The sequence below is a fragment of the Procambarus clarkii genome, chromosome 62, assembly GCF_040958095.1.
Source record: "Procambarus clarkii isolate CNS0578487 chromosome 62, FALCON_Pclarkii_2.0, whole genome shotgun sequence".
Taxonomy (NCBI): domain Eukaryota; kingdom Metazoa; phylum Arthropoda; class Malacostraca; order Decapoda; family Cambaridae; genus Procambarus; species Procambarus clarkii.
The window spans coordinates 19,431,625-19,451,801 of record NC_091211.1 but is presented as its reverse complement, the minus strand read 5'-3'; the positions used below and the strand labels follow the sequence as shown (position 1 = coordinate 19,451,801).

Genomic DNA, 20,177 nt, shown 5'->3' with positions numbered 1-20,177 from the left:
TTGCTAGAAATCCGGATTTCCCAACATTTAAACTTCATTGCCTATTTTCCCTTAAAAAAAATCCTATATCAAGTAATATAATACACGTTGAAGCATATTCAGACACACACATAATATAAAAAACAAATATTTTGGTGGAGTATACACATTTTTTGTAATATATAAATCTACAAAAAAGTTTTTGTTTACAAACCTTTTCTGGCGCACAGGCTGGTGTTCACACGGTGGTATGATCATAGTTAGAGTAATGTGTATTATGTGCAGCTCAGTGCTAAGATAGGGCTTTTGGGCGGGATTAAGGGAGGGATTATAGGCAGGCAGGCAGGCAGGCAGGCAGGCAGGCAGGCAGGCAGGCAGGCAGGCAGGCAGGCAGGCAGGCAGGCAGGCAGGCAGGCAGGCAGGCGGGCGGGCAGGCAGGCAGGCAGGCAGGCAGGCAGGCAGGCAGGCAGGCAGGCAGGCAGGCGGGCGGGCGGGCGGGCGGGCGGGCAGGCAGGCAGGCAGGCAGGCAGGCGGGCGGGCAGGCAGGCAGGCAGGCAGGCAGGCAGGCAGGCAGGCAGGCAGGCAGGCAGGCAGGCAGGCAGGCAGGCAGGCGGGCGGGCGGGAAGAATCGGGCGGGAACGAGAGAGGAATCGGGCGGGCAGGAAGGTATTGGGCAGGTGGGCATGCTGGACTTGTAAAAGGATCGGGTGGGCAGACGAGTGGTATTGAATAACGGGCACAAGGGATTGGTCGCAAGGGCAGGGGGAAGGGGGAGGGATTGTGCAGGCAGGAAAACCAAGCGGGATGGCAGGATTGATCTGGAGGGTGGGAGAGGGCGGGCTTCAGTGTTGGGGTGGGAGAGGGCGGGCTTCAGTGTTGGGGTGGGAGAGGGCGGGCTTCAGTGTTGGGGTGGGAGAGGGCGGGCTTCAGTGTTGGGGTGGGAGAGGGCGGGCTTCAGTGTAGGGTGAGAGAGGGCGGGCTTCAGTGTTGGGGTGGGAGAGGGCGGGCTTCAGTGTAGGGTGAGAGAGGGCGGGCTTCAGTGTAGGGTGAGAGAGGGCGGGCTTCAGTGTAGGGTGGGAGAGGGCGGGCTTCAGTGTAGGGTGAGAGAGGGCGGGCTTCAGTGTAGGGTGAGAGAGGGCGGGCTTCAGTGTAGGGTGGGAGAGGGCGGGCTTCAGTGTAGGGTGGTAGAGGGCGGGCTTCAGTGTAGGCCTCTGTACCTATTGACAACATTGGTCAATTCAATATATAAGGAGGATTATGAAAACTATGAAACTATTTTAATTCGATGAAAATTACCTTCCATGATGAACCGACGATCCGGATTTCATCACGTCTAGAATCCTATCTTTTCGTCAGAAAATCCAAATCGGAGGAACAATCCCGTGGGTAGATTTGGTCCGGATTTTGGCGAAATCCGCTATTTCGGAATCCGGATTACCGGGATGCCACTGTAAATGAAGATAAAATTCAGATTATAAATGCGTTGTAAATGTAGTACCCAAAAGCTTTTGTTTACAAATATATATAACAATTTACACACAAGAATGAACACCAACATTTACATATTTGAAGACGATACAAAAACGAAATCGGAAATAAAGTGAGACTCAAAATAGCTTCTTGAGATTCAAAAATTGTAGATAACGCTTCGATTTAGATAACGCTTAGATTTAGATAACGCTTCGATTTAGATAACGCTTCGATTTAGATAACGCTTCGATTTAGAAAACGCTTCGTCTGTACGCTTAGATAAAGCTCTCACAGGCCTATTTTTTTCTGCTATTGGACACTGAGCTTATCTTTGTCTTGATCTTTATTTATAGTTGATCATTCAAGTATTTTTTGTACGTTCTGTTTTGTTATTCGGAGGTATTTGTGTACCGTGTCTGTGTACCGTGTCTGTGTACCGTGTCTGTGTACCGTGTCTGTGTACCGTGTCTGTGTACCGTGTCTGTGTACCGTGTCTGTGTACCGTGCCTGCGTACCGTGTCTGTGTACCGTGTCTGTGTACCGTGTCTGTGTACCGTGCCTGCGTACCGTGTCTGTGTACCGTGTCTGTGTACCGTGTCTGTGTACCGTGTCTGTGTACCGTGTCTGTGTACCGTGTCTGTGTACCGTGTCTGTGTACCGTGTCTGTGTACCGTGCCTGCGTACCGTGTCTGTGTACCGTGTCTGTGTACCGTGTCTGTGTACCGTGCCTGCGTACCGTGTCTGTGTACCGTGTCTGTGTACCGTGTCTGTGTACCGTGTCTGTGTACCGTGTCTGTGTACCGTGTCTGTGTACCGTGTCTGCGTACCGTGCCTGCGTACCGTGCCTGCGTACCGTGTCTGTGTACCGTGTCTATGTACCGTGTCTGTGTACCGTGTCTGCGTACCGTGCCTGCGTACCGTGTCTGTGTACCGTGTCTGTGTACCGTGTCTGTGTACCGTGTCTGTGTACCGTGTCTGTGTACCGTGTCTGTGTACCGTGTCTGTGTACCGTGTCTGTGTACCGTGTCTGTGTACCGTGTCTGCGTACCGTGCCTGCGTACCGTGCCTGCGTACCGTGTCTGTGTACCGTGTCTGTGTACCGTGTCTGTGTACCGTGTCTGCGTACCGTGCCTGCGTACCGTGTCTGTGTACCGTGTCTGTGTACCGTGTCTGTGTACCGTGTCTGTGTACCGTGTCTGCGTACCGTGTCTGCGTACCGTGCCTGCGTACCGTGTCTGTGTACCGTGTCTGTGTACCGTGTCTGCGTACCGTGCCTGCGTACCGTGTCTGTGTACCGTGTCTGTGTACCGTGTCTGTGTACCGTGTCTGTGTACCGTGTCTGTGTACCGTGTCTGTGTACCGTGTCTGTGTACCGTGTCTGTGTACCGTGCCTGTGTACCGTGTCTGTGTACCGTGTCTGTGTACCGTGCCTGCGTACCGTGTCTGTGTACCGTGTCTGTGTACCGTGTCTGTGTACCGTGTCTGTGTACCGTGTCTGTGTACCGTGTCTGTGTACCGTGTCTGCGTACCGTGCCTGCGTACCGTGTCTGCGTACCGTGTCTGTGTACCGTGTCTGTGTACCGTGTCTGTGTACCGTGTCTGTGTACCGTGTCTGTGTACCGTGTCTGTGTACCGTGTCTGTGTACCGTGTCTGTGTACCGTGCCTGCGTACCGTGTCTGCGTACCGTGTCTGCGTACCGTGTCTGTGTACCGTGCCTGCGTACCGTGTCTGCGTACCGTGCCTGCGTACCGTGTCTGCGTACCGTGCCTGCGTACCGTGTCTGCGTACCGTGTCTGCGTACCGTGTCTGCGTACCGTGTTTGTGTACCGTCCATGTAGGATATGTGTGCAGCGTTCATGTGCAGCTCACAGTCAGCAGCACTGCTGTGACAAAAGTTACATCATGACGACAATATTTTCAGTAACACATGTTACTGTTCACCTGGCAGACAGGCAGACGGCTCTGTTGCAAACAACTATCCGTAAGTAGCTTCCTGGCAGACAGCTTCATAGCAGACAGCTTCCTGATAGACATCGCTCCGACAGACAGCTCCCAGGCAAGCAGCGCCCCGACACACAGCTCCCAGACAAGCAGCGCCCCAACACACAGCTCCCAGACAAGCAGCGCCCCGACAGACAGCTCCCAGACAAGCAGCGCCCCGACACACAGCTCCCAGACAAGCAGCGCCCCGACAGACAGCTCCCAGACAAGCAGCGCCCCGACACACAGCTCCCAGACAAGCAGCGCCCCGACACACAGCTCCCAGACAATCAGCGCCCCGACAGACAGCTCCCAGACAAGCAGCGCCCCGACACACAGCTCCCAGACAAGCAGCGCCCCGACACACAGCTCCCAGACAAGCAGCGCCCCGACACACAGCTCCCAGACAAGCAGCGCCCCAACACACAGCTCCCAGACAAGCAGCGCCCCGACAGACAGCTCCCAGACAAGCAGCGCCCCGACACACAGCTCCCAGACAAGCAGCGCCCCGACAGACAGCTCCCAGACAAGCAGCGCCCCGACAGACAGCTCCCAGACAAGCAGCGCCCCATCACACAGCTCCCAGACAAGCAGCGCCCCGACACACAGCTCCCAGACAAGCAGCGCCCCGACACACAGCTCCCAGACAAGCAGTGCCCCAACACACAGCTCCCAGACAAGCAGCGCCCCGACAGACAGCTCCCAGACAAGCAGCGCCCCGACAGACAGCTCCCAGACAAGCAGCGCCCCAACACACAGCTCCCAGACAAGCAGCGCCCCGACACACAGCTCCCAGACAATCAGCGCCCCGACAGACAGCTCCCAGACAAGCAGCGCCCCGACAGACAGCTCCCAGACAAGCAGCGCCCCGACAGACAGCTCCCAGACAAGCAGCGCCCCAACACACAGCTCCCAGACAAGCAGCGCCCCGACACACAGCTCCCAGACAAGCAGCGCCCCGACACACAGCTCCCAGACAAGCAGCGCCCCGACACACAGCTCCCAGACAAGCAGCTGCGTCGCTTGCTGGTCTTAGTATCACCAACTGCAGTTAAACATTATTTTTGTAGGCCTGGTGGCAGCAGATGGCTGTCCAGTAACGACCAGTTGGCCATCATTACGCTGCCAGTCTCCCCTAATCGTCAACACCCTCCCACATACACCACACAAAAAAGGCATAATTGGTCTCCAGCCTCGATACTGTCACCTCTACCGTCCAAAAACCTCCTCTCTGCCAGAGAAATTTGTGTCGAATAGCGCCCTTGTTGGCCGGAACCACAAGGCGCTTCACCCACGCAAGTCCTTCAGTTCGTAACGCGGTACGGAGCGGTACAACGGGATCACCATAGCCCGTGCTGCTTGGAACTTTTTGTTCCAGGTAGCGAATCTACAACAACGGTACTTGCGGTGGGCACCGCTCCTATGCCAGGTAAGTCCACTACGGGCTCACCATAGCCCGTGCTACTTGGAACTTGTTCCGAGTAGCTGAATCTATAACAACAAGGTACTTGCGGTAATGGCGACCAGTAGCTACCTGGGTTGTGGAGTGGGTGATGAGTGGTTGTCCAGGTGTGATCAATGGTACTTCTGGTGATCAGCCAACACCATGATCACTGGCGCTCAAGCGATACCATTAGCATTGTGATCACTGGTGAGCACTGGGTACCATCGTCAGCGGTGTGGTCACTGCTACTGTGTACGATGACCTGAACAATAACACGGACGATGATGTTAATCATCATTATAATGAGTATGATCATTATAATTGACGTATAATGATCACACTCATCCCTTGCCAAGTATCATTGTGTATAATCTGATGAAAATTAAGGGTAACTCCGGACTTCAGTTTTTTTTTTTTTGGTTGCATCCTGGGGAGGGTCAGTAATTCGACCTGGGGGGTGGGGATTTTGATATAAGCCTAACGAATAATATATATATATACAGTCTGCCTGTCCCGTAAGACAAAATGAATTAGTTATAAGCAGAAACAGGAGGGACGAGCGTTACAGCATCATAAGACATCCGTACACATTCGTACACAGTAGACTCCATACACAGCTTCATATGTAGATATGATAGAGCCCAGTAGGCTCAGGAACCTGTACACCAGTTGATTGACGGTTGAGAGGCGGGATCAAAGAGCCAAAGCTCAACCCCCGCAAGCACAATTAGGTGATTACAAACACACACACACACACACACACACACACACACACACACACACACACACACACACACACACACACACACGTTTAGAAGTTTGGAACAAGACTCGTCCCAGAATTACGAGGGATTGGGAATGATGAAAGACTGAAAGATCTAGACCTGGCATCGCTAGAAAAGAGTAGGGAAAAGGAAGACATGATGCAAACGCATAAAACATTTAGAGGGAGTGACAGAGAGGTCAAAGCGGAAATGTTCACAATGAATACCAATACGACAAGAGGGCATATATGAAACCTTGAGAAAGAGATGAGCCATAGATATGCTAGAAAGTTTTAATTTAGCGTAAGAGTAGCGGGGAAAGAAGCTAAAATATCCCGTGTGTATCAATGTATTTACGTATGTAGGTTAGCTTAGCATTTTAAAAGCACCGAATCACCTTCTGTGGTTGAGTGTTCAATAAACCCTTGAACTATATGTTTAACACTTCTCTAACCCTGTCCATGGAGGACAGAAGAAAATGTATATATGCTGGTTAGCATTGTAAATGTCTGGCCACGTCTGTGGTAGAAAAATAATAATAATAATAAAAAAAACACTTAGTAGAAATTGTTTCCATCCACAATTTTAAAATTAGTGAAATAGATGGGGAGTCATTGCATTAGACAGTCGGCGGCAAGAAAGACTGGTTCCAAAGAGTAATACTGGATGTTGTTTAAGATTCGCTCCCTGGAAGAATAAGTTCCAAGCAGCACGGGCTATGGTGAGCCCGTAGTCGATACTGGAGGTAGAGACAGGTGAGCACACACACACCACTGCTCACCCTCCACTTATAACCTATAATTTAGTAGCTTGTGTGTGCACGTGTTAGTGTACGTGTCTGTACTTATTAGAGAACGTTTGTATGCATAAATCTATGTGTGTATGCATAAGACTATACATATATGTATTGAAGTATACAGGATCATAAAGAAACATAACTCTTCCATAAAGAGTTATTGAATATATACATAAAGAAACTCTTCCCATCGTGTTCATGCCTCGTTCGGGAATCGAACCTGGGCCCTTTGGACTACGGCTCTCGAGCGGCCGCGCGCGTGAGCATGTACTCACCTAGTTGTGTTTATGGAGGTTAAACTTTGGCTCTTTGACCCCGCCTCTCCACTGTCAATCTACTGGTGTATCTAAGCTTATTGAGCTCAATAAGTTCTACTGGTGTATCTAAGCTTATTTTGAGCTCAAAATACACATACCATCATATGTGTATTTACTATTTGTATTTGCCATTTGTGTCTGCAGAATCAAGCTTTTAGCTCTTGGAACCCGCCTTTCTAGCCAATCTATTTTTCCTCTATTATATATATATATATATATGTGTGTGTGTATTCACCTAGTTGTGCTTGCGGGGGTTGAGCTCTGCTCTTTCGGCCCGCCTCTCAACTGTCAGTCAACTGTTACTAACTACTTTTTTTTCCACACCCCACACACATCCCAGGAAGCAGCCCGTGACAGCTGACTAACTCCCAGGTACCTATTTTACAGCTAGGTAACAGGAGCATTAGGGTGAAAGAAACTCTGCCCATTGTTTCTCGCCGGGGCCCGGAATCGAACCCGAGACCACAGGATCACGCGCCCAGCGTGCTGTCCGCTCAGCCACCGGCCCCCCTACGGTGTGTGTGTGTGTGTGCACTTGAGAGCGTGCGTGTGAGTTACCTGTCCCCCGACAATCACCGAGTGATACACAGTTCTCGTAGCAATTTCGCGAAATCTGTTGATTTTTATTTCTGGGAATCTCAACACTTCTCTTAACATGGTTAAACCTCATTTCTCAACTCGACTTATTTTGCTCTCGGGGTTTTTGCGCGTATACTATAGTGAAATTACTTTCATGGGACAGCTGCACCAGTAATTATGAGGTTATTCAGTATGCCAGGAAGGCTACAAGGGGGTAGGGGGGTGACATGGGATCCGTGATGCCAGAATGATCACTCCAGGTATTTTCTCCCCTCCTGTCCCCTCTACCCCAGTGCTCGTCTTCTCAGCACACCAGAATCATTACCTGCCCCTCATCATAAATATGCTGTAATGTTAGTTGGAAATTTTATATTATGTGCTATTTTGTTCGTATCATTTACGGGGTATTCAGGCCCGTGTCATCTCTTGGGTGGCATAATCTTCATCAATCATTCAATCGCTCGTATCTTGAGTGCTTCATGCCACACAGTAGTTGACAAGCCTGACGATGGGTCTTGGTACTGTGTCGCACCTGGCTCTTGGATTTCCCCGTGTCAGCTGACTAACTCCCAGGTACCTATTTACTGCTAGGTAACAGGGGCATTCAGGGTGAAAGAAACTTTGCCCATTTGTTTCTGCCTGGTGCGGGAATCGAACCAGCGCCACAGAATTACGAGGCCTGCGCGCTATCCACCAGGCTACCAGGCCCCTTTCTGCTGTGTGTGTGTGTGTGTGTGTGTGTGTGTGTGTGTGTACTCACCTAATTGTACTCACCTAATTGTGCTTGCGGGGGTTGAGCTCTGGCTCTTTGGTCCCGCCTCTCAACCGTCAATCAACTGGTGTACAGATTCCTGAGCCTATTGGGCTCTATCATATCTACATTTGAAACTGTGAATGGAGTCAGCCTCCACCACATCACTTCCTAATGCATTCCATTTGCTAACTACTCTGACACTGAAAAAGTTCTTTCTAACGTCTCTGTGGCTCATTTGGGTACTCAGCTTCCACCTGTGTCCCCATGTTCGCGTCCCACCAGTGTTGAAAAGTTCATCCTTGTTTACCCGGTCGATTCCCCTGAGGATTTTGTAGGTTGTGATCATGTCCCCCCTTACTCTTCTGTCTTCCAGTGTCGTGAGGTGCATTTCCCGCAGCCTTTCCTCATAACTCATGCCTCTTAGTTTTGGGACTAGTCTAGTAGCATACCTTTGGACTTTTTCCAGCTTCGTCTTGTGCTTGACAAGGTACGGGCTCCATGCTGGGGCCGCATACTCCAGGATTGGTCTTACATATGTGGTGTACAAGATTCTGAATGATTCCTTACACAGGTTCCTGAACGCCGTTCTGATGTTAGCCAGCCTCGCATATGCCGCAGACGTTATTCTCTTTATGTGGGCTTCAGGAGACAGGTTTGGTGTGATATCAACTCCTAGATCTTTCTCTCTGTCTGTTTCATTAAGTACTTCATCTCCTATTCTGTATCCTGTGCCTGGCCTCCTGTTTCCACTGCCTAGTTTCATTACTTTGCATTTACTCGGGTTGAACTTCAACAGCCATTTGTTGGACCATTCACTCAGTCTATCCAGGTCATCTTGTAGCCTCCTACTATCATCCTCTGTTTCAATCCTCCTCATAATTTTTGCATCGTCGGCAAACATTGAGAGGAACGAATCTATACCCTCTGGGAGATCATTTACATATACCAGAAACAGTATAGGTCCAAGGACTGACCCCTGCGGGACTCCACTTGTGACGTCTCGCCAATCTGAGACCTCACCCCTCACACAGACTCGTTGTCTCCTGTTGCTTAGGTATTCCTCTATCCACCGGAGTACCTTCCCTCTCACTCCAGCCTGCATCTCCAACTTTCGCACTAGCCTCTTGTGTGGCACTGTATCAAAGGCTTTCTGACAATCCAAAAATATGCAGTCTGCCCACCCTTCTCTTTCTTGCCTTATTTTTGTTGCCTGGTCGTAGAATTCAAGTAACCCTGTGAGGCAGGACCTGCCATCCCTGAACCCATGTTGATGCTGTGTTACAAAGTTCCTTCGCTCCAGATGCTCCACTAGTTTTTTTCGCACAATCTTCTCCGAAACAATCACAATCGCACAAGTATGTTATGTGTGTGTGTGTGTGTGTGTGTACTCACCTAGTTGTGCTTGCGGGGGTTGAGCTCTGGCTCTTTGGTCCCGCCTCTCAACCGTCAATCAACTGGTGTACAGGTTCCTGAGCCTACTGGGCTCTATCATATCTACACTTGAAACTGTGTATGGAGTCAGCCTCCACCACATCACCGCCTAATGCATTCCATTTGTCAACCACTCTGACACTAAAAAAGTTCTTGTGTGTGTGTGTGTGTGTGTGTGTGTGTGTGTGTGTGTGTGTGTGTGTGTGTGTGTGTGTGTGTGTGTGTGTGTAAACAAGTCCCAAGAAACAATGACTTTAATAAGCATAAATAGTGACAAACACCATCTAAGCCTTCACAACAAATCATCAGAGAGCCTTGTGCCAGTCCCCAAACCAAAGGACAATATAAATTCAAGATATTAGCAGAAAAAAAAAACACAGACCAGCATGCTAGCAGAAAAACTACAATGCACCTTAACAAGGGCAAACTAATTTGCATGTTGCAAAGGTCAAGTGCCTGAGTGTGTATATCAAGAGTATTTTGAAGTCATGTTCAATCACATTATTTCATGCTTTCCCCAAGATAACTTGATCGGACAATTATGTTATATTTTCGTGAGCGGAGCTAAGGTAAGTTAAGGGTGGTTGTGGCAACAGTCATCACCATGTGATAACTACGACACACACACACACACACACACACACACACACACACACACACACACACACACACACACACACACACTCAGGGGCAAGATATACAACTGAGACCTTCGGTGGGTATGTTATGGTACAGCTAGCTTGGTGTGTGTAGCTTTAGCTGATTCGTGATCGGTACTGGAGTCCGTATGACCCGGGCAGGACCCGGGCAGGACCCGGGCAGGACCCGGGCAGGACCCGGGCAGGACCCGGGCAGGACCCGGGCAGGACCCGGGCAGGACCTGGCCAGGACCGGGCCAGGTCGCACCGCTCCGCGTATGGCAACTCACACAAAAATAGCTGTAAATCACCTTAGATTAACCCGGAGGAAAAAACTGGGCAGTCAATACCCGTTAATTGTGACTGTAAATGATACACATCACTCTAATGGAAAGCTTGGCACGGCCCCCCTGCACGCCCCCTGTCTCCAGCCGCACGCCCCCCTTCCTCCTTGTGCACGGCTTGTGTCACCATAACGAATGTCGTGCACTCGTCAGACGGTGCACCATATAGTGATTTATTGATGAAGATTAAGCCACCCGAGAGGTGGCACGGGCATGAATAGCCCGTAAACTGAAGTGAACACGCCCAGATGGTACAATGGGAGATCATGACCCACCAGAGGGACCAATGGGGTGACAAGCGGGGCCTCCGCCCCCCAACTCATCATTTCCCTACACTCTCCCTTACAAAATTCCTCAGTAAAACCAATCCTGGATTTCTCCGTCTCGAGTGGATTATTGATGCGAAGATGAATATCACACTATGGCAAGATCAATATACCGTTGGTGGAGTGCACGTTATGGCCGAGTGCGTGCGCGCGCGCGTGTACTCACCTACCTAATTGTACTCACCTAATTGTGTTTGCGGGGGTTGAGCTCTGGCTCTTTGGTCCCGCCTTTCAACCGTCAATCAACAGGTGTACAGATTCCTGAGCCTACTGGGCTCTATCATATCTACACTTGAAACTGTGTGTGTGTGTGTGTGTGTGTGTGTGTGTGTGTGTGTGTGTGTGTGTGTGTGTGTGTGTGTGTGTGTGTGTGTGTGTGTGTGTGCGTGCGTGCGTGCGTGGAAGAAAGGGACGAAAGTTGCCACAACACTGGCGTACATCTCACGGCCACGTCACGTTCCGGGCGAGGTCTGGGCGGCGAGTATTCACTGGCCAGGGCTCGTAATAACATCCTTACTGACTCCTCAATTTCGTTTTTGGTTTCTCAAATACATGCAATAACTTTCAAGTCACCTGTCGCGTGAACGGCTTGTTGTGTGAATACTCTGTCGTGTGAACGGCTTGTTGTGTGAATACTCTGTCGTGTGAACGGCTTGTTGTGTGAATACTCTGTCGTGTGAACGGCTTGTTGTGTGAATACTCTGTCGTGTGAACGGCTTGCTGTGTGAATACTCTGTCGTGTGAACGGCTTGTTGTGTGAATACTCTGTCGTGTGAACGGCTTGCTGTGTGAATACTCTGTCGTGTGAACGGCTTGTGGTGTGAATACTCTGTCGTGTGAACGGCTTGTGGTGTGAATACTCTGTCGTGTGAACGGCTTGTGGTGTGAATACTCTGTCGTGTGAACGGCTTGTGGTGTGAACGGCTTGTTGTGTGAATACTCTGTCGTGTGAACGGCTTATGGTGTGAACGGCTTGTTGTGTGAACGGCCTGTCGTGTGAACGGCTTGTCGTGTGAACGGCTTGTCGTGTGAACGGCTTGTCGTGTGAACGGCTTGTCGTGTGAACGGCCTGTCGTGTGAACGGCCTGTCGTGTGAACGGCCTGTCGTGTGAACGACATGTCGTGTGAACGGCTTGTCGTGTGAACGGCTTGTCGTGTGAACGACATGTCGTGTGAACGGCTTGTCGTGTGAACGGCTTGTCGTGTGAACGGCTTGTCGTGTGAACGACATGTCGTGTGAACGGCTTGTCGTGTGAACGGCTTGTCGTGTGAACGGCTTGTCGTGTGAACGACATGTCGTGTGAACGGCTTGTCGTGTGAACGGCTTGTCGTGTGAACGACATGTCGCGTGAACGGCCTGTCGTGTGAGCTGGTTCACGGAGATGAAAAGACGCGCCAACTGTATGTGAATTAGACGCATAACTTTGAGGTGTTCCTTACGGTAGGGAACAGGTGACGGGGTCAATATTTACTGTCGGTCACATGGGTCATTGTGCGCCCTGTGTGTCTGTAATGGCCTGTTTACCCTCCAGCCTAAGTGGTTAGTGGTGTGTGTTAGTGGTGTGTGTTTGTGGTGTGTGTTAGTGGTGTGTGTTAGTGGTGTGTGTTAGTGGTGTGTGTTAGTGGTGTGTGTGTGTGGTGTGTGTGTGGTGTGTATGTTTGTGGTGTATGTTAGGTGTGTTAGTGGTGTGTGTGTGGTGTGTGTGTTTGTGGTGTGTTTGTGGTGTGTGTGTGGTGTGTGTTTGTGGTGTGTGTGTGTGGTGTGTGTGGTGTGTGTTTGTGGTGTGTGTGTGTGGTGTGTGTGTGGTGTGTGTTTGTGGTGTGTGTGTGGTGTGTGTTTGTGGTGTGTGTGTGTGTGTGTGGTGTGTGTGTGTGGTGTGTGTTTGTGGTGTGTGTGTGTGGTGTGTGTGTGGTGTGTGTTTGTGGTGTGTGTGTGTGTGTGGTGTGTGTGTGTGGTGTGTGTTTGTGGTGTGTGTTTGTGGTGTGTGTGTTTGTGGTGTATGTTAGGTGTGTTAGTGGTGTGTGTGTGTGTGGTGTGTGTGGTGTGTGTGTTTGTGGTGTGTGTGTGTGGTGTGTGTTTGTGGTGTGTGTTTGTGGTGTGTGTTTGTGGTGTGTGTGTGTGGTGTGTGTGTGGTGTGTGTTTGTGGTGTGTGTTTGTGGTGTGTGTGTGTGTGTGTGTGGTGTGTGTGTGTGTGGTGTGTGTGTGTGTGGTGTGTGTGTGTGTGTGGTGTGTGTTTGTGGTGTGTGTTTGTGGTGTGTGTGTGTGTGTGTGTGTGGTGTGTTTGTGGTGTGTGTTTGTGGTGTGTGTTTGTGGTGTGTGTGTGTGTGTGTGTGGTGTGTGTTTGTGGTGTGTGTTTGTGGTGTGTGTTTGTGGTGTGTGTGTGTGTGTGGTGTGTGTTTGTGGTGTGTGTGTTTGTGGTGTGTGTGTGGTGTGTGTTTGTGGTGTTTGGTCAGAACTGGAGAGCCATGTGTATTCACCTAGTTCTGCTTGCGGGGGGTCGACCTCTGGCTCTTTCGGCCTGCTTCTCAACTGTCTATCAATCAACGGATTATTATTTATTTTTTACACCCCCCCCCCCAGGTAGCAGCTGTGTAACTCCCAGGTACCTATTTACTGCTAGGTGAACAGGGGCAATAGGGTGAAAGAAACTGATCATTTGTTTCCGCCATTGCCAGGGATCGATCCCTGGTCCGTGTGAGGCAGCTCCTGTTTATATCCAACCAAACTCATTCATATATGTCTAACCTGCGCTTGAAACAATCCAGCGCTACCACGTATTAACTAACCCGGTAATTTATTTCATAACTCAACAACCCTCTTCCCAAACCAGTATTTACTCAGGTCTTTCCTGAAACTATAGTTATTCAGTTTATGCCCATTGCTTCGTGTTCTAGTTTGTGATGATATATTTAAGACCCTATTAATATCCTCTTTGTCGTATTCTCTCCTCTATTCCTACACTCCAGTTGTGGTCCCCTCACTCTTCGTCTTTCCATAAATTGTAAATTCTTAAGTTCTCAAACAAAGAGAAAAGTCAGGGTCATCTGTATAAGCTGAGATACGTTAAGTAACTAAAATTTACATCAAAATTTGTATTTTACATAAGTTCTTTGTCTCTGTATTTGTTAGAGGATAATTTAATGTGCCGGCAGCTGAACAAATCTATGTAGGTGGTGAAGAGGACACGTTTAGTGGTTACCAGGGAGGAAGTTATTTAATAATTTAACAAATTAAAGCCAGGCGAGGTACAAGGGCAAGACGAAGGCTGCTTAAAACCTTAAGGCAGAGCTAAGTGAGACCTTGTCTTACATGTTTAATAATTAGTATTGAACAGAGTACAGGAGTAGTGGATTGTTGGTAATGAGGTGTCCCATGTTTAAGACTCTACTGATACATCACTCGAGTCCATATATCGTCCCATATATATATATATATGTGTGTGTGTGTGTGTGTGTTAATGGCAAAGTTAATCCCAGGAATTAAAAACATTCCTTGTGTAGAGAGATTATGAAAAATGTAAGTTAAGATTAACTTACATTTTCCAGAAAGACGAACATTAAGGGGTAACATGACTGCATAATATAAATATACAAAAAGAGTGTAATAAAAAGATATATAAATTGGTAAACACTGGTCAGGAAAAAGGACTGATGACTCACGGAACAAATTACCGAACAACATAATAGACGTAGGATCGATGGCGTGTTTCAAGCGAAGGTTAGACATACATAAATGAGTTTGTGTGAAATGTAGAACCTGTGTAGCAGGATGGGGCTCGAACCAGCGTCCTGGGTCAACGCATCCTCCGAATAGACAGTATGTTTTAATACTAAATGTAATACGTACATTTCCTGACTGTTCTGCATAGCACATAATTACACTTATTGTGCTGTTACATTTACCTCCCCATAATGAACAAATCCCCAAGGGCCGTGACGAGGATTCGAACCTGCGTCCGGGAGCATCCCAGACACTGCCTTAATCGACTGACCTACCTCCCCATATATTCTCCTCGTTTTCTGTTAAGACACTTAAAATTTTAGGAAGAAGTTTTCATGTTCAATTCTATGTTTACAAGTTTTAAATATAAAGAATTTCGTTTTTAGTTTTATTAAACAATAAAGATTTTATAAAAAAATTGAAAACATCCTGAGTTACTTTATAATTTATTGAAAGATTTTAGTTTTGTTTTATTAGTTTTATACAACTGTAATATCAATATAGCTATAGCTTAAGTACTAATTGTAATTAAGAAGCAATAAAATGCTTGTCCTCATACACTAAGAAGGTTAGGTTAGGTTCGTGGTTTTCTAGTCAGCTTTTCAGGTAAACTCAAATATTCACAATATTTTGGTGCGATTCTGACGATTAAGTGCATTTATGTACTAAGCCTGAAGTCAGGATTGTACTTATTACACATAGTATTAAAACGTACTGTCTATTCGGAGGAGCTGTCTGGGTATAGTCCCAGATGTCCACCTTAGGCAGCCCAACTCCAAAAACTGTCTTGTAGACCCTGTCATGAATTATCTAAAAGGCCTTCTGCAATTTCCGTATCCTAGGGACACTGTTCCTAGAAATAGGATCTGAAATCCTATTCCCGAATCCTAGGCCCTCCGAAAATACCGATACACATACTCGATTCGGTATTTATTTAAAATTATGTGTTGCAGGCCGTGTATGTGTGATATGCAGGCGATGAGTCACAATAACGTGGCTGAAGTATGTTGACCAGACCACACACTAGAAGGTGAAGGGACGACGACGTTTCGGTCCGTCCTGGACCATTCTCAAGTCGATTGTCGACTTGACAATCGACTTGAGAATGGTCCAGGACGGACCGAAACGTCGTCGTCCCTTCAACTTCTAGTGTGTGGTCTGGTCAATATGTGTGATGTGTTGCAGGCCGTGTATGTGTGATGTGTTGCAGGCCGTGTATGTGTGATGTGTTGCAGGTCATCAAGGCCACCACACCACCTTACACACCCACCAGCAGGTATACCTCAGTCCTGAATATTGTCCAGGACTGAGGAATACTCTCAGTGTATACACCGAGGAGCTGAATGTACATTGTGACGATAATCTCCTTCAAGAGATTGAGCCTGCTCTTCCCTCCAAAATTACGTCTTCACAACTATATAAAAGACTATGGAAGAAATGTCCAACAACGCCAACAACACCAGCACCAGCAAGGCTTGCCAGGGTGAGCAGAAACGTATGCAACCAGCCACCTGTTCGAACTCCAACCACCAAACTACCCGTTGATCGCTACGGCTCCGCTGATTGGTCGCCGGTCTGGCTGCACCTGCACTCGCCCCCCAATACTACCCGATGTCTGGGGTCGCCCCAACATCAGTCTTCAGAATGTTCCGTGCTTTCGTAGCCAGCACTCCTCCCAGCTAGACGTTAGCGTGTACTGAGAGAGGTGGTGGCTTTAAGCCAATATTCCAGCACCTCCCACTTAACTTTTGTTGCACTTCTTGTTATTTTGCCTTAACGTAACTTTTCATTGTGTCATTTAAGTATTCTTATTATTTTGATTGATTGATTTTATTATACATATTTGTCTGTCCATATTTTCATGTTTTGATTTATTTAACGTAATTAAAATTTCATTGTTAAAGTTTACTTGTGTTTTGTGTGTCTTCTCCTTACCTTACCACAGACGAAGTTCCAGTTTTTCTATTTTTTTTTTATAACTATGTGACGAGGCCATACCCCTAGCCTTAAACAGCCGAACACCAACGCGTTACCGTCACAAGTTATATGGGGGCCTGTCCTAGGAGCCTCACTCAGGTACTGGTGCCAAGTGGTAATTTATGGTAAGCGTATTTAACTTTGTTAACGTAGCTTTACTATTTTTCATTCAATTTCATTTTTTATAAGGTGCGGTGTATTGTGCATTACGAGAGTAACATATAGTGAAGGTGAGACAACTTTGGATTACGTGGTGACTGTAGGCCTCAGTCATACTCTTAATTGGTCATCTCTCCCTCCATGTTATTACTCGTATTTACCATCTATGTCCCTTGAATATTTCTCATTCTGACAGATCATCATATTGGTACCCTGGTACTGTGGTCTGCCCCGGGTCAAGAGTACCCAATCTTCTGCAATCTGACTGTAGGAGGACAAAGAGGGCCATAGTTCCTCTAGCTCGAACTTTAGTTGCTGAATTGGGACCTCAGCAGCAGTTCTCGTCACCAGTTGACACCTCGCACCCCTACACGTCAGTCAGAGATGATGATACATACAACGGTAGGGAATTAGCTTATTTTTTCAGAGCACAAAAGTTCGCTAATTCTGTAAGTATCATATTAAATTCAGTAGGAAAAACTTGCTTTATGTCCTATAGAGACTTGGCAAGGTATGCCTACATTCTTGGACTACCAATTTTACTTTTGAAGCATTTAACTGTTTCATTTGTTTTCGAAACTTTGTTTCATTTGTTAGTAGGATTTTCTTGCCCTTATTCTCTTACATGAGTACCGGGTACAAGATTTCCTGCGCCCTTGATTTAATTTAATATCTTTCACTTAACGTTAATTGTTAAAGATCACACAGGATAGGTACCAGTTGCCACGTTGTCCTGTTTCTGACATTTCATTATTGAACATTCGTGTACCTTTATTTGCTAATTTCACCATGTTTCGTCTCCAAACTTTCCGTGCAAATCCAGCAGGTGAAATAGGGACTTTAAGTCGTGCCAAGAGGACTGAACTACAAACTCTTGCACATGAGTATCAACTAGAAGTTCCCTACCAAGCCAACAAAAATGACCTACACAACCTGTTGCTGGATTACTATTTAGAGCAAGGTAAGATAGACTCTGAAACTCATGAAACTTACTATATTGCAGAGAAAACTGACTTGGCTACGATGAAACTTAAACTAGAGCTGGCCAAGATTGAACGTGAGCAGCAAAGAGAAGCAGCTGCCATACGAAGGGAAGAGCACGAACGCGAAGCTGCTTTGAGGAGAGACGAACAAGAACGTGAAGCTGCCTTGAGGAGAGACGAACAAGAACGCGAAGCTGCCTTGAGGAGAGAAGAACACGAACGCGAGGTCGCATTACTCCGTGAACGTGAAAGAGTACAGCTTGAAACCAAACAACGCGAGTTGGAAATACAACGCGAACATGACAAGCAACAAGCGACTCTGGCTCTAGAGTGTCGTCAACGCGAAATCTCCTTGGAAACTTCACACTTCACCCAACGCCAGCAAGCTACTGCCAATCTTCCCGTCAGTTTTAATATATCACATGCAAGTAAGTTAATGCCATCCTTTGTAGAAGCAGAAGTTGATGTTTTTTTCACCACCTTTGAAACCCTTGCTAATCAACTCAGTTGGCCTGTCAACCAATGGGCCACACTTCTCAGAGTCCATCTTACAGGTAGAGCTGCAGTCACACTCAGTACTTTGGCGTCTGAGAATGACTACTACACTCTGAAACAAGCAGTGTTAGACGCCTACCTACTTTCCACCGAAAGTTATAGAAGGAAATTCCGTGACCACCTGAAGGCAAGTACCACTACCTTCCTCGAGTTTGCTAACACGAAACGGAGGTATTTCATGAAATGGCTGGAAGCAGCACATGTCTCTACTTTTACAGAACTCGTGAACCTGATGCTTGTTGAAGAATTCTTGAGACGTGTGCCGCCTCCTGTCCGCCTCTACTTAGCAGATAAAGAAGAAACCGACTACCTGAAGTGTGCTAAGTCGGCTGACACTTACAGCCTCATCCACCGGCTGACACCTGAACCATCCTCCAGTAAGAAGTCGTGGTACAGTTACGAGAAGGTGAGCCCCGATCAAGCTGGTTCACAACTGTACTGCAAGTATTGTAGACTCTATGGACATACCATAGACAAGTGTGGTAAGTCTCAATACAAGGGAACCACTGACCCACAACGACCCAAACCAACTCCTCCTAAGTCCGGTAAGCCTGTGATGAATGTTGGTGTTGATGTTAATGATCTTTCTCTTTTCAGTAACCACCTGTATACTGGAACTGTCTCTGCCAACGGTTCAAATCCGGAGGGACGTTTCAAATTGAAGATCTTGAGGGACACAGCGGCTCTACAATCGATCATCTTGAAGTCGGCTGTGCCCAACATAGTCTACACCGGGGAAACAGTCTTCATCACTGACCTCACTGCTACCACTCCATACCCTCTCGCCAGAGTCCACCTGGATTGTCCCTACGTGAACGGGGAAGTCCAAGTCGCCGTCAGGGAAAAGCCTTTTCCCATGCCTGGAGTGCAACTTCTCCTAGGCAACGACTTGGCAGAAGACCTGCAACCGACCAACCTGATCGTCATGGACAAACCCCAGGTGTGTAACTCTGTGCCCAGAAACCCTATTCTCGAGTATGTTCCAGCAGAGGTTCAAGAGAGTGAAGTTTCTCCTCCGGTTCTCGTGACCACCCGTGCACAAGCCGCACGTCCACAGCCAGCTGACTCTACTGCTACCGCTGTCCCTCAAGACCCTCAGAAACTACCCCCGCATCTGACCAAGTTGGAGTTCCGTAAGTTGCAGAGGGAAGATCTTACTTTAACACCATTGTTTTTCCAGGCTGAGACTCAACCCGACAGTATTCCTGGGTTCTTCCTAGAGAACGACTTGCTCTACCGCCGATATAGACCCAGTAAACTGAAGGAGGAGGACGATTGGGCCAACACCGAACAACTTGTGATTCCCACCAGCCTGCGGCCCACTATTCTACACCTGGCCCACGGATCATTCTCCCACTACGGCTTCAACAAGACTTACCATGGGATTCGTCAAGACTACTCCTGGCCAGGTATGGTAAATAACGTCAAACAGTACGTAAACCAGTGTCATACATGTCAGATGGCAGGCAAACCGAACGTCTCCATTCCCAGAGCACCACTGATTCCCATACAGGTGCCTGCGGAACCTTTCCACAGACTCATAATAGACTGTGTTGGTCCTTTACCTCGGACCAGTTCAGGTAACGCCTACATCCTAACCATCCTGTGTCCTACCACCAGATTTCCCATAGCAGTTCCAGTGAAGAACATCACGGCTGCTACGGTTATCAAACATCTATTGAAGATCTTCACTCAATACGGATTTCCCAGGGAGATTCAAAGTGACTGTGGCACCAACTTCACCAGTGATCTCTTCAAAAGGACACTGGAGGAGTTCAACATCAAACAGGTATTGTCCAGCCCCTATCATCCTGCTTCACAGGGTTCTCTTGAACGTAGTCATCAGACCATCAAAGCACTCTTGAAAAAGTTTTGTAGTGAAACCTCAAAGGATTGGGATAAGCAGATTGACCTAATAATGTGTATTTTCAGAAGTCTCCCCAATGAGTCCCTAGGAGT

General features: G+C 47.9%; 1 long non-coding RNA gene across 1 annotated transcript in view; it reads right to left on the bottom strand.

Annotated features, from left to right (window-relative positions):
• LOC123766481 (uncharacterized) overlaps positions 1 to 1,422 on the bottom strand; it is a 131,004-nt gene extending 129,582 nt beyond the window's left edge. The window contains exon 1 of the long non-coding RNA XR_011223524.1: positions 1,276 to 1,422. This is a non-coding gene — a long non-coding RNA (uncharacterized lncRNA). The remainder of the gene's footprint in view (positions 1 to 1,275) is intronic.
• Between the last annotated feature and the right edge of the window lie 18,755 nt (positions 1,423 to 20,177).